Source organism: Pinus tabuliformis, chromosome 8 (genome assembly GCF_031772625.1).
Source record: "Pinus tabuliformis cultivar Carrire ecotype Pingquan chromosome 8, CPIR1, whole genome shotgun sequence".
In the NCBI taxonomy this organism is placed as follows: Eukaryota; Viridiplantae; Streptophyta; class Pinopsida; order Pinales; family Pinaceae; genus Pinus; species Pinus tabuliformis.
This window is the reverse complement of record NC_142294.1, coordinates 1,609,346,695-1,609,359,548: the sequence shown is the minus strand read 5'-3', so window position 1 is coordinate 1,609,359,548 and position 12,854 is coordinate 1,609,346,695.

The window sequence follows — 12,854 nt, the reverse complement described above, 5'->3', positions numbered from 1 at the left end:
ACAATCCCCTTTCAAGTGGGCATGTGATTTCTACCATTAACAACGTAAAATTTGAAAAACGAACTGATACGATTACCCATTTTATTGAGGTTGAAAAAAATCAACCGATTTTGAAAAGTGGTGATGCAGAACACACACACACACACACACACATAGTTAGCATAATTTTTGACACTTTCAATTTTTTTATGTACATTATTTTTTAGAATGTTAGTGATCTGCGTGCTGAGTTTAAAAAGTGCTGATTTTGCATCAGGCCCTTTTTTAAAAGGATTATTTTTTTTATTTAAGTATTCTAATGTATTAAATGTGAATAATTATTTTCCAAATTTAACAAAAAATGGTTAAATAATAGTTTTTTTTATGAATTTCATGTCAAATAATAATAATAATTACAATTTTTTTCAAAAAATAATGATTCACATAAAAATTAAAGCAAAAATCACATAATACAAATATTGAACATATAACGACATTAACAAAATACTTATTTTTCTCATAAAATGTCAAAGTCAAAACATTACAAGTATAACTAATTAATAGTTACAAAAAATGAGCTTGATTTCCAAGCACAACTTAAATTTAATAAATAATATCATGTAATACAAACTCTTCATCCTTTAGAGTTTCATCATTGTCTTCTTCCACGATATTATCTACTTCATTTTGCTCATTTTCCTCTTCTGATGGATTTTTGATGTCTGTGAATCTTCTAATGTATGCCTTTCCAATCATTCCATCTAATGGTGGTTAAGGTTCCTTTGCCTTTTTTTTTCCACACTTGATTCATTGAATTCCGCTTTCCTCAACCCAATTTCTTGCATTGCATTTGGAAGAAACTAAAGATTATTAATTCTTTGCTGAATAAATTTGCACTATACTGGGTCTTTTTCAATGACAATGAAATTTCTTCCTTTTTGTAGGCAACATGCTAGTGTTGTACCTAATTATGAAGAAAAAAAGAAATAACTAAGTAAATTAGTATAATGACATATAAATTAAGAAAGAATATATAAATTAAGAAAAGTATAAGGGTCACTATCATAGTCAACGTTTGGGATATTGAAACCATGGGGAATATCTGCAATAAATAGGGAATAATCCCTTTTAGGTATGAGTTTAGCAATGCCTTCACAGTCACCTTGTATTACTTGATATTGAATAGTGTCAAGCCCATTCCAAATGAAATGAATAAGAGTTGGATCAAGTTCAACATTCCTAAGATGCTACTTTCTCAGTCTTTCGATCTTAATTTTTTCAATAAAGCTTTTGAAACTATTTGGTGCTCCATTTGCATCCTTCCTCATTTTTAATAAAATAAACAAATATATGCATAAGTTATAAAATAAAAATAATATACAACTGAATAAAAATGAATGTATAAATCAACATACCTTTTTAAATGCAAGATAAAAATATTTTAGTGTTGATGTAGAACTTGAATCTGGGTAATTCCGTACAACATCATTCCGACTATCTTTATTCAACAATTTAACCATTTGTTCTTGTATTTTCATGTAAACTTTGTGACTGAATAGATAAAGTAAAGAAAGTTAACATAATGATATGTATAACAAATACTACCAAAAACAATATGTTATATTTAAAAGAAAATTATAATCTAAAAATAAGTAAAAATAATTCAACAAAATTACTTTTGAAATTCCTCACACATTTCATCCATTGATAATTCCCCTCACTTCACACAAGATAATATTGTTTTGAAAAGATTTTCATCCTTCACTCCTTGCAATTCTCTCCAAGGTGTGATAGTCATATCTTCTGGAAGCCGCTTCATTTCAGGATTTGATTTACTGCTGTTACATATCAATGGTTTAGACTTTTTGACCTTTTGATTTTTAATGACAATGTTCTCCCACATGCTAAAAATATCATTAATCAATTCCAATATCTCTCCAGTTATAAATTCCAACTGGAAAATGTTATCAATTCTTATGAATATATCAAAATGTACTTTTCTGCCTTTTGAATTATTTTTTCCTCAATTTGATAGCCTATTTCCATACAACATTCATTCTGAAATGCTAGACTGACTTTTATCTTATCCCCACCACATTTTTCTTCAAATTTATTATGAATAAATATAACCCTTTCGATGAAAGTCATAGACATCCTATACTCATTATCTGTATTATGATCCCATCCCAATAACTTTGCTTCTGTATTTGATAAACCAACATAAATGATTCATTTCATTGTTTCAAAACATGAGTTATTGGGATATTCCTCCATCAATTTCATTTGAGATTCTATAGAATGGTTCCCCCCAAGCACATAATAATTGTATTCAAAACATTTTTACTTATCAAATGCTTCTTTGTTGGGAACTTGAATTGGATCAACAAGCAGCACATAATCAACCACATGAGCATATGGATTGTACCTCATCAATGTCTTCATGTTGTGAACATTTAGGTGGTGTGGCTTTCTGATTTGATATTTAAGTTGTCCTTCACTTGGCTTATATATTTGTTTGACATTAAGCTGAAATGTGCGACCACCCTCAGTTAAGTTTGTCTTTGTCAAGTTATGTCAAATGGAATTTTGTTTTGTTTTAATAATGGCATCCTCTAAATCAACTCAGGGTGTAATAATTTCCTTGCTTTTGCTTGAATTTTCACTAAAATCTTCACTTTTAGCCTTGACTATTTGAGAATGATCAACTTTTATTTTCTTCCTCCTCTTTTCTTATAGATAAGCAACATTGTCATCATCAACTAGAACATACAAATTCTTGGACATTTTTACTTTTGGTCTTTTATGAATATTCTCCTTTCTAACATCAGTTATAATCTCATCCTCAGTAATGGCAACATATTCTTCAGCATCAGTTTCAACTTTCTCATCTTCAAAAGTAACATGTCTACCTTTTCTAGATTTATCCACTTTAGGAATTTTTTGTTGATCCCTTGGATGTAGTTTTGTAGCATCATGACTTACTATTTTTTGCTTGTTTTCCATATCTTCTTTTGACCCTGAGCAGAAATTGCTGACAACATTCATAATATCTTTCTCTATGAAATACACATTTAAAGTCGTGAATTGTAGTGTATCTTATAATACACATAAATACCAATATTGTGGATTGAAAGAAATACAAAAATACAATAATTTTCAACTTACAAAGGCAGGGAATGAATTTTACCATTTATGGAATAGAAAAACAATAAATAGTGAGACTCGTAGCAATAATGTTGTGGTGTTTTAGATACTTTAAGCAATAAACACCGACATTGTTTCCTTTTTCCTTTGCATATCTCAGTCTCCATAGATGCTGAATTTTCTAGTAGATCTCCCAAAGTTCCAACTAAGGAAGCAAATTCCAACCAATGCAACACAATACAAATATCCTATCAAAAAATTTCCTGAAATATTAATGTGATAGTATTTTTAAAACTGTCTTTATTTTATAAAATAATCTATATAATAAAAAGGTTTTCATGTAGGCTATCTAATTCCAAAGGAATGGAAGGTTATTTTTCTTATCTTGAAACATTCATCACAATGGAGAATTTTATCCTAAACGACAAAAGTTTGAACCTTAACTATTTTCAATGTCAACTATGATTATTGATCAATGGGAACTCAAAAAAATTTCGTCGGTTTTGGGTAGTCGCTGTCAGATGCACATGGAATGTAGACAACCAAATAAGGTAAAGCGTGAATACATTTTCTATTAACAAATGATACACATTTATAATACATGGGACTGACCATTTGATTCCATATTCCAAGGTCTTTTGGACTCCCTTTGACAGTTTAACTTCCACACCATAACCCTTCGAGGATTAGGTGTCCAACATTCCCCCCTTAACCCAAAGGGGTATGTATGAGTCCAAGAAGAGAGCTGTAATACAAAACGTGCAAAAATGCATGGCAACACTAGGCTAAATGTGCTCTCTGAAATGTTGGTATAAAGGGAGGTGGTTTAAGGATGACCACCAACACTAGAATGCTTAGTGTAGTTCCCGGAACTATTGCAAGTCTAGCAAGAAGCTGAGGTCTTCTGCTAGAGGAAGTGCTCCTGATGTTTTGAAGAGGGAAACGTTCAACCTTAAAAGGGAGGTCTCACCCCACATAAAAAGGGAGAACCTCAACTTGAAAAGGGAGGTCTCAACCTGTGATGGTTTAAGGATGACCAACAACTCTGGAATGTTTAATGCAATTCCTGGAGCTCTTCCAAAACTGGAAAGAAGATGAATTCTTCTGCTAGAGGAAGTGTCCCCAATTCTTTGAAGAGGCATCACCAACTAAAGGCATGCTCAAGGGAATCTTTGTATCTGGCTACAACTCTGAATCTGGTATGGTAAGTTGTGGCTTAGGCTCGCTTGATGTGGCTTTGAAGCTTGTAGATGACCATCATTTCCCCCTGTCAAATACAAGGGGAGATGATGGAGAAAACTCAACTGCAAGATTGTTCAATATTCGAGAACAAATCTTGTTGTGTGAGCGAAATATCATCTTGGCTGTTGAAGCCCATTTCCAAGAAGCCATCCATCCAAGATGGATCTTTGTTGTTGCAGGAGGTTTGTTTATAAAGCATCTGTTTGAAGAATGACTGGTTTTATGCACATTTTATGACAATGCTTACATGGATGAAGATCAAAACAATGATCTTTCACATGGCCAACTCGATCATAATGTTGGCATTTAACAATCTGTTGTTGCTTCTTTGGAAAAGTAACAGAATATGAAACAGCTGAAGGTGAATTGTCATGAAGAAATCCAAAACTCTGAAATTGGATGGGTTTTGAGTAATCTGGATTATGAAAGGACAGGTCCTTGTCATATCCAAGACTAGTTTTGTGCTTGTTGTGGACAAACTCTTCCCAAGGTCTGATGATGGGCTTGGGAAGTGCAAATTGAACTTCTGCATCTGCATGCGACTTTGTTGCTTCATTGGGAACTGGATTAACTTTCTTCTTATGGGAATTTGTTTCAATGTTTTGAATAGAAACAAGTTCAGAATGATGACTATACTTCTGTAACTCCTCTTGTTGTAGCTGTGATTCAAGCTGCAAAAATTCAACGATTTCTTGTGCATGTAGTAAAGATGTTTGAATATCTCTGAGAGTGTGTTTGTTGACTTTGACTGTGCTTCCACCAGTAGATAAGATTACAATTCCTAATAACTCTAATAATCCATGAATTTTCTCCATTATTCAAACAATTAAATCAATGAATGACCAAAAATGCACTTGTAGAAACAATAATGGTTTTAGAAAATTAATTTTCCAACTTTTCAATAGGAATCAAAGCAATTTTTCTTTTGACCACACCTTCAGAATAGACAGAAATTCAAATCCATAGAGTCTGCACATTTCCATGCTCAAATTCAGCGTCCTCTTGTTCACAAATTCTACCCAAATTTAGCGACCTCTTGTTCAGGCCAGAAGTAACTCCTCAAAATGAAATCTCTTTTTTTATTTTTCTTTCTTTTAAAACTCATATATAATATGCCATAACAATTTCAACATGCCAAATAGAATGTCTTACACATAAAAGTTGAATGATCGAATGGTGTGTTATATATCAAGCCTTTTTAAAAGAACCAACACACAACACATAAAGGCAAGTGATATTCACTGCACGGTCTTCAAGATAAACCATACCTTAAACATTCTAAGCATTCAATTTTGGCACTTGGAATTTTACACTTCGGATGCACAGTTCAGGCCACAACCTTCCACAACGGTCCTCCAGCAAGTACAATGAACAATCATCAACTAGGAGATAATGAATAGACCATCCACACTCACATTGATGGAGGGCCGACTGTTTGGAGGGCCGCAGGGTGGAGTGGAGTCACCAACATTCAACGCACTAGAGGAAGACCAACATACAACAAAATATGGGTCATTCAATGCACAGACTTCAATGCAGCAACCAAGCTCTCCTTTCAATACAACAACCAAGCAAATGATCATTTCAATATAGTAAAAAGGGCTCTTCAATAGAATGACCCTTTCGATGCTTCTCCATTCATCGCAAGCACACACAAAGATGGAGGCATTCCCACACATTCCAACCTTCAACACAACATGAACATCGTTTTCAAACACCCCAATGCACCTTCTTTACGTTCAATGTATCGCAAAAGTAATTTGATGTTTAGTATTCTAGTGAGTTCAAACTCCACATGCATATAGATTTTAACATATGACCATACCATACTAATGCATACCTGTCATAAATTCTGGGTATTTTTGACGTTCTGCTTTTCTTCTCCTTGCCTTTAGTATTTGGTGCAATTTACAATGCAATAATCTATGAAATCCATCACCACGACGCCAACTATGCCTTGAACATTCATAATTGAAGAACTATGAGACTAGCGTTGTGTTGAAAACATTCATTGTGATTCAATCAGGCAACCCTATATCAGAGTTGTGGGCGTTGAGCAGGCCACCGAAGCTGAGCCACACTGATGTTAAGAAGGTAGTTACTTGCCTCCTCTTTGGCGGATTGAGGAAGAGACTGCCTAATGGAGTTCGATTAAGAGGAGATATCAATGTGCTATTACTTAGTGATCCATCCACCACGAAATCACAGTTCCTTAAATTTGTTGAGAAGACATCCTAGTTGCTGTTTACACTTCTAGAAAAGGTTCATCTACTGCTGGTCTAACAACTTTTGTAATTCTTGATTCAAGCACTCGTGAGTTTTATCTTGAGGGAAGTGCAATGGTGTTGGCAGACGGAGGGGTTGTTTGTATTGACGAGTTTGACAAAATGAGGGTTGAAGACAGAGTTTCTATTCATGAGGCAATGGAGCAACAAACAATATCCATTACAAAAACAAGCATTACGACTGTCCTCAACTCTCGCACATCCAAGCTGGGAAGAGGGACCGTGCCTAGAGGGACCAGAGTAAAGCCGATGGTATGGAAGCATGGGGTTCCACCGGATGGAGTATGGAGGCAGTGTTTGGAGCTTGTCGGAGGATCTATGTTTGGAGTATTACACAACATTTGGATGCACAACAATGATTTAGCTCACAACACAAAGAATCGCATAGAGATTCTCCCAACCATCATATCTGTTACAATGCAACAAGAATAGACTAAGGAGGAAAAGAATCATTGAGTAGAATGGTTTGCAGAGTAATGAAACAGTCTGCTAGGTGAGCGCCCAAGCAAAGTAGAAAAACGTTATGTCTATAACTGACAGGTTCAAGAGAGAAATTAATGGTAGGCAAGTTTTGCAGAGGTGACAGGCTCTTAAAATACCCAGGCCTCTATTTTCAAATTGTTGGAATGTGCGTTACACCCAGAATTGGAGAGCTGACAATTATATAAATGTAGAGAAGTTACAAAGGCAGAGATCTAAGACATGCTACCATGGGTATGAGGGGGAAAAGCTAGTTTTTTTTTTTTTCTATATCAGGACAATGGGTAGAGGTATCAGACTGGCATGTATAGAAAGGCCACATAAAAACAAGCTCACATAAACAAGTGGCTCATAGGTTCATATTTGAGCAGGGCAGGAGATTGCCTACTCTGATACCATGTCAGATGCACATGGAATGTGGACAACCAAATAAGGTAAAGCGTGAATAAATTTTCTATTAACAAATGATATACATTTATAATACATGGGAGTGACCATTGGATTCCATATTCCAAGGTCTCTTGGACTCCCTTTGACGGTTTATCTTCCACACCATAAGCCTTAGAGGATTAGGTGTCCAACAGTCGCTCACCTCCAAACCTTGGTCACCTGCAAGCAAAAGCAGAACTAAGCAACCTTAGTTTGTGACTTGAATGAAAGTAAAAAAAAAAATTAATATAGTAACCAAAACTTGAATGGAAAACTTACCGCAAGAACTTGAGTCTAGGAGGATTGATGAACAAATAGACCATTCCCTGCAAGAAAACCCCTCTCCTGGAGAACTAAGAGGGGAATAAGCCTCCACGTTAAGCCATAAAGAAACCATTCAGCAAGAAGCAGCCAATTGATTAATTTTTAAACATGGCCATTATCCTCCCTAACTATTAGTTTTGTCTTAACAATTAATTATTAATCCAACGACCTAAAAATATTCAATCATCTAACACTCTATCTTATGGTGCAGACCGGTACACAATGGTAGTTAGGGGAGTTGTTCTCAAAGGAGAACGCCTTACTGCGTAAAAATAGATGTATCCATATGTATCATGGCTTTTTAAGTTAAATATTTTTCTTTCCATGTGTAATAACTTAATGGTATTTAATTATTATTATGGTGATTTTAAGTTGTTGAGTTTATATAATTTGTGTTTTAATTTTTTTTAGTGTATAGTATTTTTATATTAAAAATATATTTTAAATAATTAAATATTGTAATTTATTTATAATTATTTTATTGAATTCTAATAAAAATGTAAAACAATTATATATATTTCAAATGTGTTTTTAAAAATTTAAATAAATATATGATGTATGCGTTGTTTTTGTTCTGTTTGTGTTTTTTTTTTGGTTCATGGCCTTTGGAGATGGGTCACCACTACATCCATTGAATGTTGCCTCCACAAAATATTTATACCAGTGAAATCCACCCAAAGGGATCACTTCCTACCAGCTCAACAATAAAGCCTGACCTCAAGGGTGTCACGAGAATTGAACCCGTGACTTCTCAATACCAAAGATATGCTTGGGGCTAATGATAAGATGTATGCTATTATATTTCTCTATAAGAATCTATTTTCCTTTTCCTTCACATTAGTTTGTGCCTTCATCAAATATTTTACACACCACTCGGAAGTTTTACATTTGTAAATTAATTTTTTTATTTTTTCTTATTATTTTTTATTTGTTTTTTGATTGGTTGGTTAATTCGAAGTATTATTGTGAACACTTTTTCAATTTTTTTTTTTGTCTTAATTGAAACTCCATAATAAAATTTCAATTATCTCAAATTTTAATATATCACAAAAAAGTTGTTTCATGTTTTGCATTAACAAATAGCTAAATATTTAATTATTCAATATATCATTTTTGTTTTTCCTATTACTATTCTTATTATTTTTCTATTTAAGTTTTATTTCTTTTTAAATTTTGATATTTCTAGTTTTTTTAGCCATTTCATATAGTTTTTCCCTATTTCCAATTCAAATCCAATTATTTAGCCACCACTCTATTTTTAGGAGGGAGTTATAGACTACCATGTAGATCTTGTTTTAATATAAAATTTGGATAACTTCACATGTTAAAATTATGTAACTATAGTCAAATTCCACTTTGTACAACTCATACGATGAAGATAACTATTTGAATAGATTCTTCTTTTCAAGAGGACCAAAATCAACCTAAAGATCACCTCATTTGGACACGCAGAAGTTGGTTTTTGAATTTATTTTATTCAATCATATATATTGGAATAGGTCGGCCCTATGCACATGTACAATTAGACAAGTCGGCCTCAACATCAAGTGGACCCTCATGGAAGCCTATAAATAGAAGATACCTCAAGCTCATTTGGACACATTGATCAAGCCATCTTCTCTTCTCTTCTATTGTCTTGGTTTGCATAGGTCTGACGGAGGATGTTCGCACAAGGGTCTGAAACTACAGGGTTGAAGCTCGCACAGATCTAGGGTTTCTGTTTCTTGGACGCACACACATAACTAAGCATTTTCGTCCCTAGACGGATGCACAAAGTGATCAAAGGTGCGTCTGGGAAGTCTCAGACGTTCACACATAAGCCTGAAGGGAGCGTCTGGGGTTTCTGAAGAAGAGAAGGTAGTTTGGTCCCCAAACACATGCAAAAAATGGTCAAGGGTGTGTTTGGGATTCCACAAAAGCTTGCACAATAGCCTGAAGGGTGCGTCTGGGGTTTGAGGCAGATCTGAGTGTGTTTGGTCCCCAAACGCACACATACAATTCACTGTAGGTTTTAACCTTGTACAAAAATTAGATGCATACGAATTCTAAAACACATAAAATAAACAATAGCAAGAGCATAACACATAAAACACATATACACAGAGATTTTCCCCTGGATCGCAAAACCAGGACTACTAGCTTGATTTTTTATTATGTTCCTTTCAATGTAATAATACATATTTATACACACCAAAGCATCCAATACCATGGACCGAAAACCATCGCGTCTAAAAAACATGTGTGAAAATCATGCACAAAACCATAGGTGGGTCCGCCCAACCTAACATAGGGTCCAAAACCAAAATTTTCTGGGGCGCTGCCCTGGACCCCATAAAGTGGGGTTACGGGTACACCTCAAACCCCCTGTGACCCCCCCCGCTACACAATCGGCGCAATGAAGGGGGTGCTCCGTCCCCCCTCTAACCCCCTCGGTTAACTACGTGGGCTAGTCGTGGAAAGAATATAACACAACCCAACATTCTCCCACTTGTTGTTTTCTTTCCACAGGGGGCCACAAGAGAGCTTAGTCATTTTTCCAGCCCTGAAACGCCCATTGTTTCTTTACACCAAGAGAACTTCTCAGAGCTCACAAGTTTTGTCAATGCATCTGCAGTATTCTTCAAAGTGTCCACCTTTACCAACAACACCTTTTTGTCTTCTATCATATCCCTCACAAAGTGATACTGAACATCAATGTGCTTTGTCTTTGAATGATATGCAGGGTTCTTTGCCAAGAAAATTGCACTTTGGCTGTCACAGTCTATCCTTATAGCTTCTTGTACTAACCCCATACTTGAACACAATCTCTGCAACCAAATTGCTTCCTTGCTTGCATGAGTGGCAGCCATGTATTCTGCCTCTATAGTTGATAGTGCCACTAGAAATTGTTTCTTACTCATCCAACTGACTGCACCTCCAAATAGGTTAAACACATACCCACTTGTAGATCTTCTCTGATCCAGATCTCTAGCCCAGTCTACATCAACAAAGCCATGAATATCCAACACTCTGTCCAATCCTGGTCTTCCTTGGTAGCACAAACCATAATCACTAGTGCCATGCAAATACCTGAAAACCCGCTTCACTACTGTCCAGTGCTCCTTCCCTGGTTTTGACATAAACTTGCTCAATACTCCCACTGCATGTGCAATGTTTGGTCTAGTACAGACCATTGCATACATCAGGCTACCAACTGCACTTGCATATGGAACACGCGACATGTCCTCTTCCTCTTCTTGTGTCTTGGGACACTGTTCAGCAGATAACCTCACACCTACAGGAATAGGAACCTTCACCAGTTTACTATCCTGCATATTAAACCTCTGCAGTATTGTCTCGACATACTTCCTCTGGTTTAACCAGAGCTTCCTCTTTGTACGATCTCTTTTAATTTCCATGCCCAAAATATAGTTTGCAGCACCAAGATCTTTCATGTCGAATTTGGAGGACAATTGGGTCTTCAAATCCTGGATAATTTCTTTGTCATTTCCAACTATCAACATATCATCCACGTACAAGACCAGATAAATAACACGGTTACCAATTAATTTAAAATACACACAGTGATCTACTTTGCTTCTGGTGAAGCCAAGTCCTCGTATAAATGTATCAAATTTCTGGTACCACATCCTCGGTGATTTTTTTAACCCATACAGAGACTTCTTTAACTTGCATACCAGTTCTTTCTTACCCTTCACCGCAAAGCCTTCAGGTTACTTCATGTAGATTTCCTCTTCCAGATCCCCGTGAAGAAATGTTGTCTTCACATCCATCTGTTCTACCTCAAAATGAAAAGCAGCAACAACAGATAAAAGTAATCTAATAGAAGTTACCTTGGCAATAGGAGAAAAAATATCACCAAAATCAATTCCGGGCACCTGGGAATAACGTTTTGCTACCAACCGAGCTTTGTATTTCTCCACCTTTCCTTCTGCATTTGTCTTCTTCTTGAACACCCATTTGCTACCAATGGGTTTCCTTCCAGCCGGCAACTCCACCAGATCCCAAGCCTCATATTTGTGCAAAGATGCCATTTCATCAACCATGGCCTCTTTCCAGAGTTTTCCATCCTTTGAATCTACTGCTTCCTTCACAGTTCTGGGATCATCATCAGTAATAGATAAAGCAAAATTTGAACAGAAAGTAGATGGACTATACCTTTCTGGCTGCCTTCTTTCTCGAACTGATCTTCTCAAAGCTAGAGTTTGTGGTTCTTCATCTTCTGATTCCTCCTCTGCTGTAGAGTCTGGTTCTTCCTCCTTTAGCTCAAACTCTATCTTCTCAAGTTCCTTTGGTTGGACTTCATGTTTAATAACATCTTTCACCTCTCTAAACACCACATCTCGGCTGTACACAACCTTCCTTGTTACTGGGTTCCAAAGTTTATAACCCTTTAAACCATCCTTATACCCAATAAAGATGCATTTTTCAGATTTACTATCCAACTTGGTTCGTTTCTCCTTTAGAACATGTACATATGCATCACATCCAAATACCCTCAGATGTGAAAGAGAGGGTTTCTTACCAGTCCATACCTCTTGTGGAGTCTTATCCTCCAACGCTGATGAAGGTGACATGTTGACCAGGTAACATGCAGTATCCACCGCCTCTACCCAGAATTCCTATGTCCTAACCTGGCACCATTGAGCATGCTTCTTGCCCTTTCCATCAACGTCTTATTCATTCTTTCTGCAACTCCATTTTGCTGAGGTGTATATGGAGCAGTCTTCTACCGTGCTATACCACATTTGTTACAGAATTCTTCAAATTCCTTACTACAAAACTCTCCACTGTTATCTGTCCTCAACACCTTTATCTTCTTCTCTGTCTGGTTTTCCACCAGAGCCATAAATTCTTTAAACCTGTCAAAGACTTCCGATTAACGAAATATATCCATGTATTCCTTGAGAAGTCATCTATAAATGATACATAGTACACAGACTTACCCAGTGATGGAGCCTTCACAGGTCC